Raw genomic sequence first — 19,024 nt, 5'->3', positions numbered from 1 at the left:
TTATTCATTATGGACAAAATGCTTTTACAAATTTCAAACATCTTCAAAAACATTGAAAATTGCAGATCTACAAGCTCACAAAGCATCGTGAGCTTATAGCTCTGCTATTTTCTCTATACAAAATATAAGTAACACTTAATGGTTAAGAGAGTCATTGATCTAGAAAACATAAAGGCCTATTTAAACAATAAAAATAAAAAGATTATAGGCTATGATTAATCCAAAAAGTAATTTATAAAATACTATTTGCAGGCAGCCTCATACTTGAAATGGCTGTAAGACAGTAGCCTAGCAGTGGTATGACTTGAAAGGCTCTGATCATTCACATAGGATACATTATCATTCACCTACTGTAGGCTATACTGTATATATTATTTTGTTCTAAATATCCAGTATGTTGTCAAACTAGACATGATGTGTTCTGGACACTTTATTGTGAAAACGTCCATTGACACTGTTGCCAGATTGCATGAGAGAAATAAGCAGCCAGGTCTATGTGATGGTTTGTAGATCTGCTATTTCTTTTAAAAGAAACTGAATATATTTGGAACATTTTATTAACTACACAAATCTGATATGCAGGTCCCTGGCACAAAATATTTCCATAGATTTCTTTTTATTTTAATTTTTTTTCACACTGTTTGACAAATAGCCTATTTCATTTTGGGGGTCCTTGACAGGAAAAAGTTTAAGAACTGGTTCATAAACAACATTAGGAAAGTATAGGCAACTATAGTATGAAAGAAGAATTAATTAAATAATTAAAAAAAAAAAAAAACTCAACTACCAATATAAAGCAACTTTACAGAAAGAAAAGCCCAAAGCCGCTTATAATAAGCAGACATGGCAACACTGCCCATTCTACCAGGAAATACATATGGTTTGTTTACAAACGTTCAAACATTACCGCCAAAGAAACTGCAAGTTCTCTGTTTTGAGTTCATTCCTTAGTTAGCTTAGCTGAGTGCTAATAGTTACCAATAGTGGACTGATTGATTGAATACTTTATTTAACAGTTTGCAGAGACAGGTAGGCCTACAGGGAAGTACAGTACAATACAATGTCTGCTAAAAGGAATTTTCCAAGAAAGCCTATGTCTTGTTTCCATTGGGGTACTGTGTACTCAATTCGTAGAAACATTTAACATTGGTTTTAATTGTCAACACAATACATTCTCACATTGAGAGTAAAACACTGGAAAAAGGTACTGTATACTCAATTCGTAGAAACATTTAACATTGGTTTTAATTGTCAACACAATACATTCTCACATTGAGATTAAAACACTGGAAAAGGGAAATTATCCTAAACAGTTTAAGTTGTTTTATTGCATGCTAGTAGTAATTGCTTTAGTAGGCTAAGGTGTTTAGTTTAATTAACATTCTGCATGTGTTATATTGTTTGTAGACCACACACGCACACTGCTGTATCGACCTACCTGAGTTGTATTAAAACAAGTCAGTGGAACCATTCAGATGTCCTCCTCATCATTGCGTTCTTCTGACCAATGCACAGAGGTGAGTGCCACTGTCCACCACCACACTAGCAACATACAGGGGCTTTATATAGTCAAATTCAGTCGCCTACAACATTGTTGAGAGCATGAGGCATCTAGAGCAGTGGTTCTCAACCAGTGGTCTCGGTAGGGCAGTCACGATTATGACATTTTACATGGCGATTATTTGGAGAGACAGCCGCTGATACGAACGACCTACGGCCTGGTCGCGACCTAGGCCACGACCTGGAGGTCGTAGGTCCCGGTTCTGGAGGTCGTAGTTCGCGGTACATACTTGTTAGGTCGCGGCCGGTCTAGTTTCGCGACCCCCGGCCGTGGTTGCGCCACCTCGGTCGTCCCCGGGCCGTTGTTGCGCGATCGGGCCGTTGTTCAGCGACCTGGGAAGTCCGCGGTCGTATTTAAAAGGTCTTTTTGCAGAATATTCTAGAGCAGCAGCGCTATTCAACCTTTTGAAGCTTGTGATTGGCTGAACCGGAGGTAGGAAGCGCTCCATTGTAGTCACTTGGACCGCGCGAGGTGCACCAAAACCTATCCTTAACCCTAACCCCAACTCTAACTCTAACCCTAACCTTAACCCTAACCCCAACTCTAATAGTCTAGTAGCCAGCCCATAGAGCCCCATTGTAGACCCGGACATTTTGAGTCCCCTAAAGTTTTATGTTAGAAATGTTGAGTATGGGTCCCCAGCATGTAAAAACCACCGGATGCTAACTTGTATATGTTGAGCAATTTTCATAATCAGCCGCTAGAGTTGGTGTCCCATTAACTTTACATTACAGGAAAAATAAGCAAAAAATTAATCTGCTTTAAGTAGCATATGAGGGGTCTAACTAGGGGTATTTTATGATTCTGAATCCATTGCAAGCATCCGTTTTGCACAAAAACATTCCTTGGCGAAAAATCGGCCTTGGTTTAGTGATGAAAAGTGCAGAGTCATCACTTTTCACATGTTTCTGGGGTCCGTTTTAGCCCAAGGAATGTTTTTCATGCAAAACTGATGCTTGCAATGGATTCAGAATCATGAAATACCCCTAGTTAGACCCCTCATATGCTACTTAAAGCAGATTAATTTTTTGCTTATTTTTCCTTTAATGTAAAGTTAATGGGACACCAACTCTAGCGGCTGATTATGAAAATTGCTCAACATATACAAGTTAGCATCCGGTGGTTTTTACATGCTGGGGACCCATACTCAACATTTCTAACATAAAACTTTAGGGGACTCAAAATGTCCGGGTTCACATTCTGGCTACTAGACTATAACCCTAACCCTAACCCTAACCCTAACCCTAACCTGCCGACACTGAGTAGCTAACCTGCCGACGCTGTTGAAAACGAGCGCTCCTTCCCTTAGCAAGCGTAGAGTTTCTAAACTCGCGTCCCTTCCCTTAGCAAGCGTAGAGTTTCGATCGCGGCGCTCCTTCCCTTAGCAAGCGTAGAGTTTCTAAACTCGCGTCCCTTCCCTTAGCAAGCGTAGAGTTTCGATCGCGGACTTCCCAGGTCGCTGAATTACGACCGAGATCGCGCAAAACCTCCAGAACCGGGACCTACGACCTCCAAGTCGTGGCCTAAGTCGCGACCAGGCCGTAGGTCGTTTGTATCAGCGGCTCTTGCTGATTATTTGTCACTCAAATAATTGCGATTAACGATTTAATTGTGTTTGTCATTAATTCTGTTTGGCTTTTAGGCTTTGAAGTTGCACATGGCAGATATGACACATAACCTAAATATACAAAGAAATTACTGACATATTTGACAACTTTATACTTATCGCGACGCGTTGTGAGCTTGTAGATCGGCTATTTCCACTATCAATGTTCTTTTTTAAAAATATATGAACATTTTTCAACATGGAAACGATTATAACGATTGTGAAAAATAATCACGATTATGTAAAAAAAAAAACACGATTAGACGATTATGTAATTGTGAAAGCCCTAGGTCTCGGGACCACTGGTGGTCCTTGAAGGGATTCCTGGCGGCCCCCAGCTAAATGATGGAGAGTTATAGATCGTTAAGCCTTGATATTCCTATGCATTTGTTATATTGTTGTTGATGTACCGACATATCATCTTGCTTATTAGATTGATGTATTACCCGCTTTTTGTAAGTCACTTTGGATTAAACGCGTCTGCTAAATGCCTAAATTGTGCTAATGTAGCATGCTCTAAAAATGCACGTGGCCCACCCCTCTTGTACCAGAAGTGTCACGAGGACATCATCTGTCAAGATGTCAGATGATGAGTGGGCTGGGGCAGCTTTCTGAGGTTTTCAAATGGGCCCTGGTCCAGAAAAGGTTGAAAAAACCCTGCTTTACTGTAGCAGTACACTATCTCCTCGTGACCTTTTGCAATAGCCCACTGCCATGGCAGGATGCTAACACTTGGGGTTTCTAATGAAAGTTTAGGAGGAGGCATGCTCATATTTTATCACTCCATTATCCGCTACTCTCTTACTGTGAGCTGGTGATGTGCGCTGATGTGCACACAGCCTGCAAAGCCTGCCAAGGGGCCCCGGGCTTAACTAAATAACATCCCACCGCTATTCAGCAAACCCAGACTTGAACATCCCTGTGTATTCCACACAACAATCTGCCTGACCCGTTGAAAATCGCATTTTGTTCGTCAACTTACTGCACATTTGGCAGGTGAGAAAGAAAAAAAAAGCCGTACCCCTATATTTTTCTAGCAGGTATACCGTGTTCTGTCGCGGGCGCTTCTGAAGGTTCTTGTCTGCGGACTGTCAAAACTGTCAAGTGAAGTTGTCACATAAACATGTCATATAGTGAGATCCAATATCTCGCCCCTGTCCTCCCCGCTTGACAGGAAAGACGCTTCCTCTGTTAAGTCCTCCGCTCGCCTGCACAGTGTGACTCTTCATAAACAAACAAACAAGAGACAAAAGGCAGCCGAATTCTCACATGTCGAAATTCGACTCTTTGAAAACCCAAAGGAAGGGGGCCCTCGCCAAGGGAAGCGCTTCCATTCAGCAGAAGCAGGAACTTAGAAGAGTAGGAACTGATAACCATCTTCCTCTTACCGCCGATTAGCTTTTAGATTCGCATTACAATATACGAGGCGTTTGCACTCAATTGCTTTTTTTCTTTTTTAGATGTATGACTACTTCATATGGACAGGACAGAGACGGGAGGGTGGATCGGAGACGGAGAGGCTGTCTGTGGAGGTGATTGACACAGGCACGCATTAGGGGAAATCTTTCGGAAATGGGTCCGCGGAGACTCGGCGGCTCGGGTCTGCGTGTAAGGAAGCCTGTGTCTCCTCCGCCAGGAGCTGTGCCTTCTTAACCCCCTGCTCATTGGTATGCTGATGCGCGGGGTAGCTAGCAGGGCCCCTGTGCTCCGAACGGCCCATTCTTCCAGACTGCCTGCCCCAACGTACCCCCCCGTATCACCAACACACCGGCGTAGATCCCACCGAGGACCTGCGACGATCTGCAGGACGGAATACTGAATCAAATAAGAACCCCAATTAATAATCACGTCGTTAGTTCGTTTCCTTGGCTTCCCCTGGAGCGGCGGAGCCCTCGGTTTCTCATCGATATGTAGAATAATACGTCTTCATCCCTAAAGTTCCAATGGAAGAAAAAAAGTTACGAGTTAGGACTTCTGATTTAATTCTGCAGTGTTTTTGTCATTCACGGCCACACATACTCACAGACACACACACACACGGTGTCAAATTCGTCAAATTTCAACTTCACGTTAGTGGAAAGCATGGGCTTATCCACCCGCCCACACACACGTGACAAAAAGGACAGGCAAAGTAAAATGTTTAAATCTGTTTTCAGATCTCGCTGCTGGTCCCTGGAATTAGAAGAATAACATGTCAACACAGAGACATATTTTGCTGTCAGGTAAGAAGACAGAATATCACTTTACCCTATCGTGACTTTGAACTGCGAGACTAGCGAGCAGACAGATTGTTTTTGTCACAAAACTACGTGACCTTGAACTCAACCGCCCCTCTTTTCAAAAACCTGTCCCGCGCACATCTAAAAATATTCCCATCAGAGGGAAAACGGATAGGATTTACAAGACCTAATGTCACCACAAAGACGATATTACTGGCAAACATACAGCGCATATTTTTTCTTCTTTATCATTTTGGAGGGAGCTATCATTTAAGAGAGCTCGGGGGTCCAAGGTGAGACAGGAATATTTGAGTACGCCTAATGAAAGGCAATAAAAAAAAAAGGTGGCGTTTGAAATCGGCATTTGTTTTGTTTTTTCGGCTGCGTTACATGTGCTGGCACTAATTATACAAGGTAGATAGTCCCTCGCACATTCATGAGAGTAAACTCGACCGTTTTTGACATGTTCATTTAAAGTTACTAATCAGATGTAAATATGCAAAGCTAGCCCCCATGGGACGTCTTTGATATGCAAATGTTGAGTGCAAACAAAGGTGGAGGAGATGAAGATATCTTTTTTTTCCCTCCCCTTCTCCACTATAAGAAAGTCTCAGAGGTGGTATAGTCATCAAATCCTGTTAGAAAAGGAAAAAATGCCACATTGCAGCCATTAAGGCAATTTTTCACCCCTTTTGTGGGACAACTGGCGAAAACGAGCCAGTGTAACACCGTACAATGAAACGGCCGGTGCGAGAATCAATCGCGGCGTTCGGTGGGTTGCTCGGATCACATCTCCTCCGCGAGCCAAATCTCTGACTCCTATTCATACGTCAAAGGCGGTGTCTGATAAGAATCTAGTCCTATTTGCCATCCGACTGCGTCCGTGCATGTAAACAGCCATGACAACCCCATCCCTCCCTCTCTCTCTCTCTCTCGCCACCTCCTATCATAACAGCAACTTACTGGCCAGTTATCTGCTTGATGGGATGTAAAGGGAAGGTCAGTGTTTCCATAATTCACTCCGGAGCCATAAATCACATTATATGATCTCTCCCTTTTTTTTTTGCACGGGAGAGCCAGGCATGTGCAGTGGACTCAGAGACTAGACAGTTCAATGTAGTGTTGAGCAGGCAGCGTTGCCCTGTACATGTTGAGGCACAGGTTTTTCCGTTATTCCAGGGGTCTTCAACAGATTGATTGATTGATTGATTGATTGAAGACTTTATTAGAAGTTTGCATAGGAAAAGGTACAGTTTCATGACGGTACAGTTCACTGGTACAAGGTCTACTAAAAGGAGATCCATGAAAAGACTAAGCTTATTTCCACAGGAAACCATTGAAGTATCTCATATAACATTGAATGACAGACGAATAGAACACAGTACTATGCAGTAGATATGTAAAGAAAAGAAAAATGAGAGAACAAAAAAAAAGAGTCTAAAGAAGGGGATCCGGGACCCCTAGGGGGTCCTCAGAGATACTACAGGGGGGCTGCCAAATCTTTGTGTGATAGGATCATGTTTTTTTACATTAACCACTTGAACCCTAGCATCCCTATTCTGAGTGAAACATTACCTAAAATAGCAGATCGAGGCGGTGTAAGCTTGTAGATTGGCTATTTTTGTCAAAGAAGAGCATACTAAAGTATTTGATGGTTCAAGTGGTTAAATGTCTGAAAATACACATTACTCCAACATGATGACAGTGCTGTCAAACAAGTCTGTCTAAGAAATCTATGAAAATCTTTCTTCTGCAACACAATTTTATACAATATGTAGTGGGGGGTCCCCGCTTCATCTCTCTCTCAGCTAAGGGGTCCCTGGCCTGAAAACGTTGAAGACCCCTGCGTTATTCAATTCCTGTGTCAACGATTATTCATTTGCAATCACAGCAAATCTATCTGTATCTATGTCTGCCTGCCTGCCTGACTGTGACTGTCTGTCTGTCTGTCTGCCTGTCTGCCTGTCTGTCTGCCTGTCTGTCTGTCTGTCTGTCTGTCTGTCTGTCTGTCTGTCTGTCTGTCTGTCTGTCTGTCTGTCTGTCTGTCTGTCAGTGATATCGTAGATTTGTCCCTCTGCAAATAGATGCTATTTATCTACCCGTCTATCCATCAACACTCAGCGGTCATGAATATAATCCTCATTTTCTTCACGTTATCCTAACCTCTCGTGTGGTCAGCGATGAAAGGCAATGGAGGGAGACTCAAGGCCAGGGACGTGCTGGGCCCTCGATTCAGCCCGGGAAAAAGAGTTGGAGCGCTGCATGCTGCTACTCAAAGATTTGCCATTTCAGATCATGACAAGTGACAAGCCAGTGCGTGGGCCAATTACATGAGTTATATTTCGTTGTTGTCGGGTGGAAACCTTGTATGTCCAAAACCGTTTGTTTTGTATTTGTCATTTTAAAAATGATTTAAACTAGTGAAAACATGTAGGTGATGGGTTTTTTAAACGTGTTTAAAAAAAAAAAAAGAATGGGTCAGGGTGTCTACACAGGGACATGACATGTAAAGAAGAATGTATATGTATATGAACGGTGACAATGAGAATATGTTACATGTTAAACTTGACCTAATAAAGTATAAAAAAAAATAGTGAAAACAGCCGATCTATAAGCACACAACGCCTCGCGGTGCGAGGCGTTGTGTGCTTGTAGATCTGCTGTTTTCACTACTTTTGTGCGACGGCCTTGTATGATGAAGCAGGGCTTTGCTTTGCGAAAAGAAATTACAAATTTGAAACTTGAAGATACAAGGTTTCTGCCCGACAGTGACGATTTACTTTGTTGGCCGCCCAGCCCCCAAAATGGAACGAAGGCCGACATTTTATTTTAATTTTTTCCTAATGGCCGGCCTGGACCGGCCGGGAATTCCCAATGGCCAGCACGTCCCTGCTCAGGGCCCCTTTTTTCTTTCTATATATATATATTGACATGGGGCCTGTCAGAATGGTGGACGGCAACCGGCCACTCATTTCCAATTTCAGCCCACAAGATTGGAATCCGTCGACGGGGCTCTCCGGTGTCTCAAGCACCATTTTCTGAAGCTATGGTGTGGAAAACGTGATTTAATTCCTGTTCAATGCCTTTCATCAGATACTCTGTCTCTGTGGTTTCGTCTTTGTGTGGCATCTTGTTGGATTGTTGGATTGGGGTGGGGGGTGGGGGGGGGATTTGCGCATTCCTGTGGATGGGGAAAATGTGGTGGGGGCAGGGGGGGGGGGGGGGGGGGGGTAAGATCCTCTGCCAGTGTCTAGGGTAGAAACAGCTCAGCAGTTAAAGCCCGGTTCGTACTTCGTCGCAAGACGGTGTCGTGGGTTGGAAAACAGCAGACCTACAAGCTCACAACACGTCGCGAATGCCACACGTTGTGAGCTTGGAGGTCTGCTGTTTGTTTTCTGTCGTGCGATGGAGCATAGATTATTAGGCTCAAGTTGGGGGGGGGGGGGGGGGTGGAGGACAGTAATGTGTTTTTGTTTTCAAGTGGCGCATTTGATGAAGTTTAATTACACCTTCCAAATTGTCAGTGTCTATCGACCATTTACCCCGGGTAAAGTGTGTGTGTGTGTGTGTGTGTGTGTGTGTGTGTGTGTGTGTGTGTGTGTGTGTGTGTGTGTGTGTGTGTGTGTGCGTGTGCGTGTGCGTGTGCGTGTGTGTGAGTGAGAGTGAGTGTGTGTGAGAGAGTGTGTCATGTTTCTATTTTTGCAAGGACATTTTCACTAGTTGAACTTAATAATAATAGTAAGGAATAGTGTTGGATTATGGTGGTTATGGTCATGGTGGTATAGCACAGTGGTTCTCAAAGTGGGGTCTGGGGACCACTAGGGGTCCTTGAGGGGGTCCCAGGGAGTTCCCAGTGAATAATATAACATCAACATACATACCGTTGGTGCCGATTGAGCTTGGCACATTTCCTGGGGTAAGCTGCCCAGATCACTCATGTCACTCATACTATTGTGATTTTCCACTGTCCGCTAAGGGACGGTTGCGATTTGCTACCTTGTTACTGTCTTGTATTCCAAATGGTCAATGATAAGTAGCCTAATACTTTCTGTTAATGTTTATGCTATATGTGTATGCCTATGTTTTCCTAATATGTGAAGACAGTAGACTGCGTGAAGTGAGTGAGATGAAAAAAACGTGAAATCTGCCGATCTCAATAGGCTCCAACAGTATATAACATCAGAGTTTAACCGCTTTAACCCCATTTTATACTATATTATTTTCACATTTTGCAAAATCTTGAACAATTGTGACAATACTTGAATGATTTAGAACAGTGTTTCTCAAAGTAGATTCCAGGGACTCTGTGGGTTCCTTTAGGGGTGTCTAAATTGACCCATACAAGTCTGTAACTCTGACAGTGTACTCTGATGGGTTCATTTGGTTCCATTTGTACACTGTCAGAGTTATGGGGTCACCTTGAAATGTGAAAGTTTGAGAAAAACGGATTTATAAAAGTGTTAACTCAAGTCTGCTCCATGCCACAAAATGTGTTCTGCGAGGCTGGGCGTGTCGCGTTTTCAAATCCCGATCCCGACTTCCTTTGCTGCGTGTCACTCCCCATCTAGTCTCGTGTGGCCAGACTCTTGCAAATGCTCCCGTCATACAGTCTGGAATAATGTAAGAAGAATGATGAGTACCCGGTTAAAGCGGAAGTGAAGCCTCCTCCTCACTTCCGTTTTCGTCTCACATCGGGCACATTTATCATTATATAAATAAAAATATTATATAAATAAAAATCATTTAGCTTGCTGCTTAGTAGACATTACATTTTAAAATATATTTTCATGAACGGAAATGCCAGCTTCCATTACTCGCCGTTCAGGAGCTGTAGTTCCAGACGCTATAGCATTCGGAGGTAGTGGAATAGTTGTCTGGCTACGCGAGACTACTCCCCATCTCTCTCTCTCTCTCCCCATTTCCTGTCAGTCTACTATCTCTATCAATAAAGGCAGAAAAAGCCAAAAACATATAAAAATGGGGGTCTGCGGCTAAATGCATATAAATTTGGGGGTCCTTGACATGAACCACTGGCATAGCAAGTATAGTAGTACAAGTACGTGTGTGTGTGTGTGTGTGTGTGTGTGTGTGTGTGTGTGTGTGTGTGTGTGTGTGTGTGTGTGTGTGTGTGTGTGTGTGTGTGTGTGTGTGTGTGTGTGTGTGTGTGTGTGTGTGTGTGTGTGTGTGTGTGTGTCACGCACGCACGCGCGGCCTCTTATCCCTGTAGGTTGGTGCAATATCCTGTCTTGGTAGCTACTGCTTATGAAAACACACACACACACACACACACACACACACACACACACACACACACACACACACACACACACACACACACACACACACACACACACACACACAGAGCCAGTGTTTTCCCTCACTGAAAGTGACACAGTGACAGCAGCCACAGCTAAGAAAACGCCTGCGACTAATTCAAAGTGGCTGTAATCCAATACCTAGCTATATATGATCAATATTTTAATTACATCTTCCAGGAAAACATAGTGTTATTGCTTCCTCACTGGTGTGTGCTGGTTTCGCATGCAGAGAGAATGTACATGCGATACATTTGGTTGTACGAAGAGAAATGTATTAAACCTTATTTAAAGATTAGTTTGGGGCTTTTTTATGCCTTCATTGATAGGACAGTAGAGTAGACTGACTGGAAATGGGGAGAGAGAGATGGGAAGTGACACGCAGCAAAGGTCGTCGGGATCGGGACTCAAACCCGCAACACGCTGTCAGGCGTCAGAGCCTATGTGGTATGTGCCTGGACCGGTAGGCCAGCGGGTGCCCCAAATATATTAAACTTTTGATATTTTTTTCAAACATTTCAAAGAATTCAAACAAAAATCGAACCCAAGTTTGTAGTGAGCGATGGTGCATGTGCGTGGCCGTGTGTGTGTAGCAGTTCATTTCAGGGTTGCGTGTGTGTGTGTGTGTGTGTGTGTGACACTGTGTGTGTAGAGGCCCTACCAGTGGTCACCAGCGGTATTGCAGCAGCTCATGCTACAGACTAACATAGCCTCCCACGGGCCACAGACAAAGTCACTTTGGAGGAGCGGCTGACCACCGCTCAAAAAGTGTGAAAATGTTTGATTTTGATTTTTTTTAAACATTTTTGCCAAACAAATTGGCATGCCAGGTTGATAGCTAACTCTCAGTCAGACTTCAATTAATAGGACTCTGCAGTATAGCACAGTAACCCCAGTACAGTACTGGACCTCCAGCTGTCACACTTTGAATCTAATCATCAGAATGTTTTCTGGGCTCCAAGGCTCTGATAGTGGCAGTAATTAGTCATTATAACATGATAACAATATGGTGATTCATTTGATTTATCGCCGCCTTTCAAATAGCCAAAGGACACTGCACACAGAAAGAGAAAGTCTGCACTTAAGAAAGGCAGTTAAAGCATAAAAGATCACATGAAGCCAATGTGGTTTGGGAAGTGGTTTAGTATTTAGGCGGGTCTTGGAAAGAGACATATTGTAGACGTAGTTCTTGGAACGAAATTACAAAACAGTTACTGGACTGAGGGAGAAGCCTTCTTTGCTGTACTCTCTATAGTCATGTTTCCATGAACGTATTCGAAAAATAGGAAGCGAATGATCAGAAATGCGCATTAAGACAAAGCGAATTTAGCCTGTTTCCATTTGCGGGTGTCATTCGAATTAGTGACGGTCGGTTGTTACCGTGTGTAACAAACGGTTTGTTTTGTGGGCTAACGCTATACAATGGACATTAAGCGGCAGGGACGATGGACCAGAAAGTCATAATCTATTTGCATTTATTGGCTGACCCGTTTCCATTTACTAATGCACATTTAGTTTTTTCGATAAAGCCTCGAAATCCACCTCCTCCAAGCGGATAAAAGTTTTTGCGTATAATGAAAGTTTATTCGAATTTTGAAGTGTTTCCATAAAAAGATTATTCCGCAAAAGCCTTAATGCGCATTAAGGGGCTTTATGGAAACGCCACTAATGTGTCTTAAAACGTTTTTCTTTTCTTTTTTTCTTCTTTTTTTCTTCGCTCATTTAATTTTGAACATGTAATCATAATATCATGGAACATTGGGCAGTTTTCTCCTGCCGTATTAGCCTCATGGACTGTTGTTTAGTCCGTATTATGTTGCATTGATATTTTATTTGTATTTATAGCAAGCCCTTGTCTGCAAACCAAATTTCCCATGCGGTTAATACAGTTTGAAACTGGACGGAATTGATTTTACTTCTCGTTGACTAATATTCTTAGTATTTGGTCCTCCTTTTAACTTAAATATGTTTTTTATTTTTACATCTTGTCTTGAGTAAAATGGCACATGACATTTACATTGAGGCGGCCATTTGGATATTTAACTCTAGTGACGGATGCTCTTCTAGCTTTGTCAATGTACCGTAAGCAGAAACGGGAACCTTCCTCAAACCACAACACATAATGACCCATCCATGTACCTGCAAGGAGAATTACATTACAGATTTATCATACCTTACGCTGCATTCACGCTGAGAAAAGCCAAGCTAATGGTTTGCTTGGTAATTCAATGTATTCTCTATGCAAACCAGCTTTAAAAGTTTCCAAGCTTTTTTTCCAGCTTGGACATTTTAAAAGCTGGTTTGCATAGAGAATACATTGAATTACCAAGCAAACCATTAGCTTGGCTTTTCTCAGTGTGAATGAGGCATTAATGTTGTTCTCTCTCTCTCTCTTTCTTTTTGCTAAATTAATTAAGTACAGTATGTTTTATCTTATCGCTTTTTGTCTTACCTTGTGTGCAGTCTTTATATGTAATTTCTTGTCATCTCATCTTCTCTCGGATCTGGTATGATATGGCATGATCTTGTGTTACTCAGTTACTATGAAACCCGGCAGATCCTGTCTGTCCGTCCGTGCGTCCGTCAGTGGGTAACGCCTCAATGTCTATGGCTGACCTGTTGTGACATCACATTGTTGACTCAATGACCAAGACAGACTGTTATGGACATCATATATGGAGATCCCTGATGTCATCGATATTAAGCCTTTTTTGGCAATGACCATATATGGACGCTCCTTATGGCCGAGACAGAATTAATTTGCAAATAGACTGCTGACTATCAGCATCAACTGGATATCCATATCCATATATGAAGATCACATAACTGACCTCATTAAACCCTGGATATCCATACATGGAGACAACTGGATCATCACTTACTGTAGATCTCCATTTATATATGGAGCTGTCCTCTACATCTGATTCCCAGATAATGCCCTGTTAGGCCAACCATGCTAATAGAATCCCTTTTATGCCATTCAATATTAAGCCCATCAGTCTAACCAGTGTGGTTGATGTGATATGAGTCACACTTGCAAATTAATTCCGTCCTTGTCCCATTTATGCCCATAATGGAGATCCCTGTCCCGATGTCATCAATATTAAGCGCATATCTGGGAATGCCCATATTTTGCAATGCCCATATATGGATGCTCCATATGGCCCAATCGGGACATCCCTAGTTCTTATGCTTATATTTGTCCCAACTCTGAGGATCTTTTTGCAGATTAATCAGATTCAGAACACAGTCTCTGCCATAAATCAAAACTTATATAGTTGACTGCCAGACTCTTTGGGGGCGGGTCATCGTTGGCGAACATTTCCAACCATTTTCCAAGTACAGGAGACCCACTATTTTCTACATTTTTGAAATGGGGCTGAAGTGGTGAAAATGTTTTGCCAACCCCAGTTTTTCCTCCCCCTGAAATGACGCCTCTTGTGCCACGGGACACCGTCTCACCGAAGACAAATACACAGCGCTATCCATCAGGCTTTGTGTGTGTGTGTGTGTGTGTGTGTGTGTGTGTGCGCGCTTAGTTGTTGACAGACTATTGTGGCACAGCCAGCGGTGAAAAGTACGGCGAGAGAGAGAGAGAGAGAGAGAGAGAGAGAGAGAGAGAGAGAGAGAGAGAGAGAGCGAGGGGGATTTATTATCCTGTATTGAAGTTCACCCCAAAAGAGCTAGCATTTCACAGGGGCTGCGCGCTGACCTTTCCGACAGCCCAAAAATGTCATTGAAGGTTTAAGGCGAAGAAATCCAGTCGTATTTAACCAAGCCTTCAGAATCTTTGACATTTCTTCTGATGTGGCCACTGGATGGCACCCTGTAGACGAGAGCACACTGGCCTTCGCACGCCGTGGAGATCAGCTGTGGAAAGGAACCGTCCAAGTACATGTACTTGAGTGCTGTACTTATAAGTAAGATGTTTTAGTTATCTGTACTTTACTTGAGTATTTGTATCTTTCGGAAACTTGTTGTGACTTTCAACTCCAGTACATTTCAAAGACAAAATGGTGTGCTTTTGAGTCCACTACATTTTCTAGAAGGGGAAAAGGTACATTGTGAATTAACCTCTTCAGTCCTTTTTCAGATATAGGGAAAATAGCAGATCTACAAGCTGAAACGTGTCGTAATGTGACATGTTGTGAACTTGTACTGCTATTTTCATAAGTAGATATACAAGCTCGTAGCGCTGCACTCTGTGCCGTGCTATGAGCTTTGTGTATTGCGACCTGATGGTCGCAAGTTACTATGAAAATCTCCACCGGCTGTCTGTCTGTCTGTCTGTCTGTCCCTCCGTTTGTCCGTCACGTCACGTCACACTTTTGGCCCTACCGGCACCGTTGCCCCTATCCATGCCAAACTTTGCACACACACTCCTTGGCTGGCAAACCACAACCCCCGCCCTTGATTTCTCACACGCCCCTCTGCTAGCGCCACCATGAGGTTGCTTTTTGCAGACAACATTAATGGACACTGCTCCTACAGATGTTGAACCAATGCCACTTACAGCCAATTTGTGTATACATGCGACCTGATGGTCGCTTATCTCCTGATAAGGGAGTCTTACTGGTAGCTATGAGCATAGTTTATAGATCTGCTGTTTTTGAAAAAACATGAACATTTGTGCAAATCTTTGAATATATATTATTTTAAAGCAAACATTTTGAATGCAAATCTTTGCTTCTGGGGGGTCCTTGGAACAAAGATTTTGAGATGGGGGTCCCACGGCCAAATACATATAATTCTAGGGGTCCTTGACATTAAAACACTGAGCACCACAGATAAAGAAACATACGTTTTTCAGAAAACTGTTAGGATTTAGAAGACCTTTTTAGGTACTTTTCAGGTCAAATTGGGTTAATACAGCAATGTGTTGATATCAAAAATAACTTGTTTGTACTGTTTTTCTTTGACATGGAACACTAGGGCTGAGTACTTTGTCCATACACTGCCGCGTGGCTGCACGCACGTCGCACCGTAGACCACAGCACAAAGGAGCGGATTCAGCGGTGTGGTGCGGTGACCGATAGAAAGACTTAGGTGGAAGCTTTCTTTTAAAGCCTCTTTCATGCTTTGTGTAAATGGCTTATTAAGTGTTAAAGATAGGACATATAGGCTCTTGTTCACATTTGATTGTTTGATTTTGACTGGAAGAAAAATGAAAAGATGTGAAAGATGGAAACCGAGGTGTTGTTAAGATGTGTTGTTTCCTCACCAGGACTGACTCTCTCTCTCTCTCTCTCTCTCTCTCTCCCTCTCTCTCTCTCTCTCTCTCTCTCCCTCTCTCCCATCTTATCTCTCTTGACTCTCTTCCTCGCTCTCTCTCCCTTTTTGGTGTCTCTTTTTTGTCCCTGCCATCAAGCGCCATGCACATATACGAGTGTGCACACACACACACACACACACACACACACACACACACACACACACACACACACCACCCACTCACAGCGTTTGCTCGTGCCTGGATACCATGGACATTAGCGGCACTGACTCAAACCCACCTACACGCACGCACGCACACACACACACACATGCACACACACGCACGCACAGTCGCACACGCACAATTGTATCAGTGCAGTGTCAGGCTGCATCTTCCCTGCCACTCAGTTGGATAGAGAGGCAGGCTGCGCTGGTGCAGAACTAAGCTGTGGGGGCTGCTAAAGGCTGGGGGCGGGTGGTGTTGGGGTGCAGTGGTGGTGGTGGTGGTGGTGGCAGGGGGATGTGAAAGAGAAGAAGCGGGGAAAGGGGGGGGGGGGTCTCCCCACCAGACAGACACCCTCTCAGCATCACTGGACACCAGCACGGTGGTCTGCTGTTCCACTAACCCCCACCCCCCTTAATCCCAGGTGGCAACCTCTCTCTCTCGGACAGACAGACACTCCTGCATCCGTGTGTGGTGCGCTCGCAGACACACAAACGCACACACATTTTCTCTCTATTCTCCTGTCACACTGTCTAAAGCAGGGGTCTTCAATGTTTTCAGGCCAAGGACCCCTTAGTTGAGAGAGAGAGAGAGATGAAGCAGGGACCCCCATTACCTTATCATAGATTCCATATAGTTTCATTGTTTGACAGCACAATCGTCAGTGTATTTTGGATTCATGTCAATTTGTGTTTTTAGATATTTAACCACTTGAACCGTCAATACTTAATAAACTTTACCTTTCACTCTGTACTTAGTCTGCCCCTTTTCCCCTCTACACCAAAGCTCTTTGCCAAAAATAGCCTCGCGCTGCGAGGCGTTGTGAGCTTGTAGATCGGTATTTTTGGCTAAAGTTCAAATACAAATGTGGGAGTGCTTGACATGGAAATATCTGAGAAGCACTAGGTTTTAGAGTGGAGGTGATTGTGTGTGGAGGTCTACAGGGATTTCGATGCATGCATGTGAGTTGGACCACAGCCACAGAATGCAGTCTCTCTCCACTTGTGCCGTGCGCTGGCCTGCCTCATCAGAGGCTGTCACCATGCAGACTGAACAGGGGCGACCCTGACTCACAGAACCCTGGGAATACCTCCGACTTCATCTAAAAAGAAAGTGTGTGTGTGTGTGTGTGTGTGTGTGTGTGTGTGTGTGTGTGTGTGTGTGTGTGTGTGTGTGTGTGTGTGTGTGTGTGTGTGTGTGTGTGTGTGTGTGTGTGTGTGTGTGTGTGTGTGCGTGTGTGCGCGCATTTCAACAATGTCGGATGCAGGGGTGTCGCACCAAATTGTGTGCCCTGGGTACAAGGATTCACTTCAATTATTTTGTGCTTTAACTATTGAAAAATAGCAGATATACAAGCTCACAGCGACCTGTGTCAGCAACCGCTGCGAGCTTGTTGATCTGCTATTTTTGAAAAGTCTTGAAAATTTGTGCAAGTCTTTGAATATTTAAAAGTTTTTTGAAAAATGCATTTTTCTATGTCAGTGGTGCTCAAACCTTTTCATGTGAAGGACCCCCAAAATGATATGTATTTGGCCACGGCCCCCCATCTCAAAATATTTAGTTCCAGGGACCCCCCAGAAGCAAAATTTGAGTTACAAATGTTCGCTTAAAAAATACATATGTTCAAAGATTTGCTCACATTTTCACAAGTTTTCAAAAATAGCAGATCTACCAGCTCAGCGCTGCACAGAGTGTGCTTGTATATCTGCTATTTTTTTATAGCTAAATAATTAAGGCCCCTCCACCTTGGGCCCTAGTAACTCAGTCCCACTCCCCCCCCCCCCCCCTTGTGACGCCCCTGGCGGATGCCATGATGCCATGTGGCCTGTCCGCACCAAATGTATTACTTTTACTCTTGATTTGTTCTATATTGTCTGCCCTGCAGGCATATAGGGTATGTACACACACACGCACACACGCACGCACACACATTTTGGGTCCCTGCCAGGAGTGGTGACAAGGAGACAGACTGTACTTTATTATTTTATTTCCCAATCTGGCTCTGCTTTCAGATTTCACCGTTAACATGTCTCAGACACGCATGGCATGAAGACTCCTCCAGCATTACATTCAGGGCCATGCAACCCAGAGGGTGAGTTCACACCTTGCATCTTTAGCAGCAGAGCCATGCACAGCGAGCGATATTCCGTTTAACTCTGGGAGAGCAAACGTATTCATGTCAAGGTTCCCCATGTTTTTTCTTGAAAATGGATCTACATCTAGATCTGTATTGTGAGCTTGTAGATGGTCTATTTTCAAATAGCTGATGTGTATAGGGCAGGGGTCTTCAACAGGGGGTCCGGACCCCTAGGGGGTCCTCAGAGTTACTACAGGGGGTCCTTCAAATCTTTGTGTGATAGAAACCTTTTTTCTCATTTTTTATATTAACCACTTGAACCCTAGCGTCCATATTCTGAGTACTTTGGCCAAAAATGGCAGATCTACAAGCTCGGCTTGGCAAAGAGCTTTGGTGTAGAGGAGAAAAAGAGCAGACTAAGTATAGATGAAAGGTCAAGTTTATTAAGTATTGACGGTTCAAGTGGTTAAATATCTGAAAACACAAATTGACATGAATCGAAAATACACTGATGACTGTGCTGTCAAACGATGAATCTATGAAAAAGTTGTGGGGGTCCCTGCTTCATCTCTCTCTCAACTAAGGGGTCCTTGGCCTGAAAAAAGACCCCTGATCTAGATACATCTAGATCTGTATTGTGAGCTAGTAGATGGGCTATTTTCAAATAGCTGATGTGTATAGGGTTAAAATGGTTAAACTGATTTTGATGCTGTGTTAACTCATTTTGCTGGGGACCCCCTGGAACCTCCTCAAGCACCCCTGGGGGGTCCCCAGGCCCCACTTTGAGAGCCACTGATGCAAATGACAAATTT

Source organism: Nannobrachium achirus (assembly GCF_963921795.1).
Source record: "Nannobrachium achirus genome assembly, chromosome: 24".
Classification (NCBI taxonomy): Eukaryota; Metazoa; Chordata; class Actinopteri; order Myctophiformes; family Myctophidae; genus Nannobrachium; species Nannobrachium achirus.
This window is presented reverse-complemented; position numbering follows the sequence as displayed.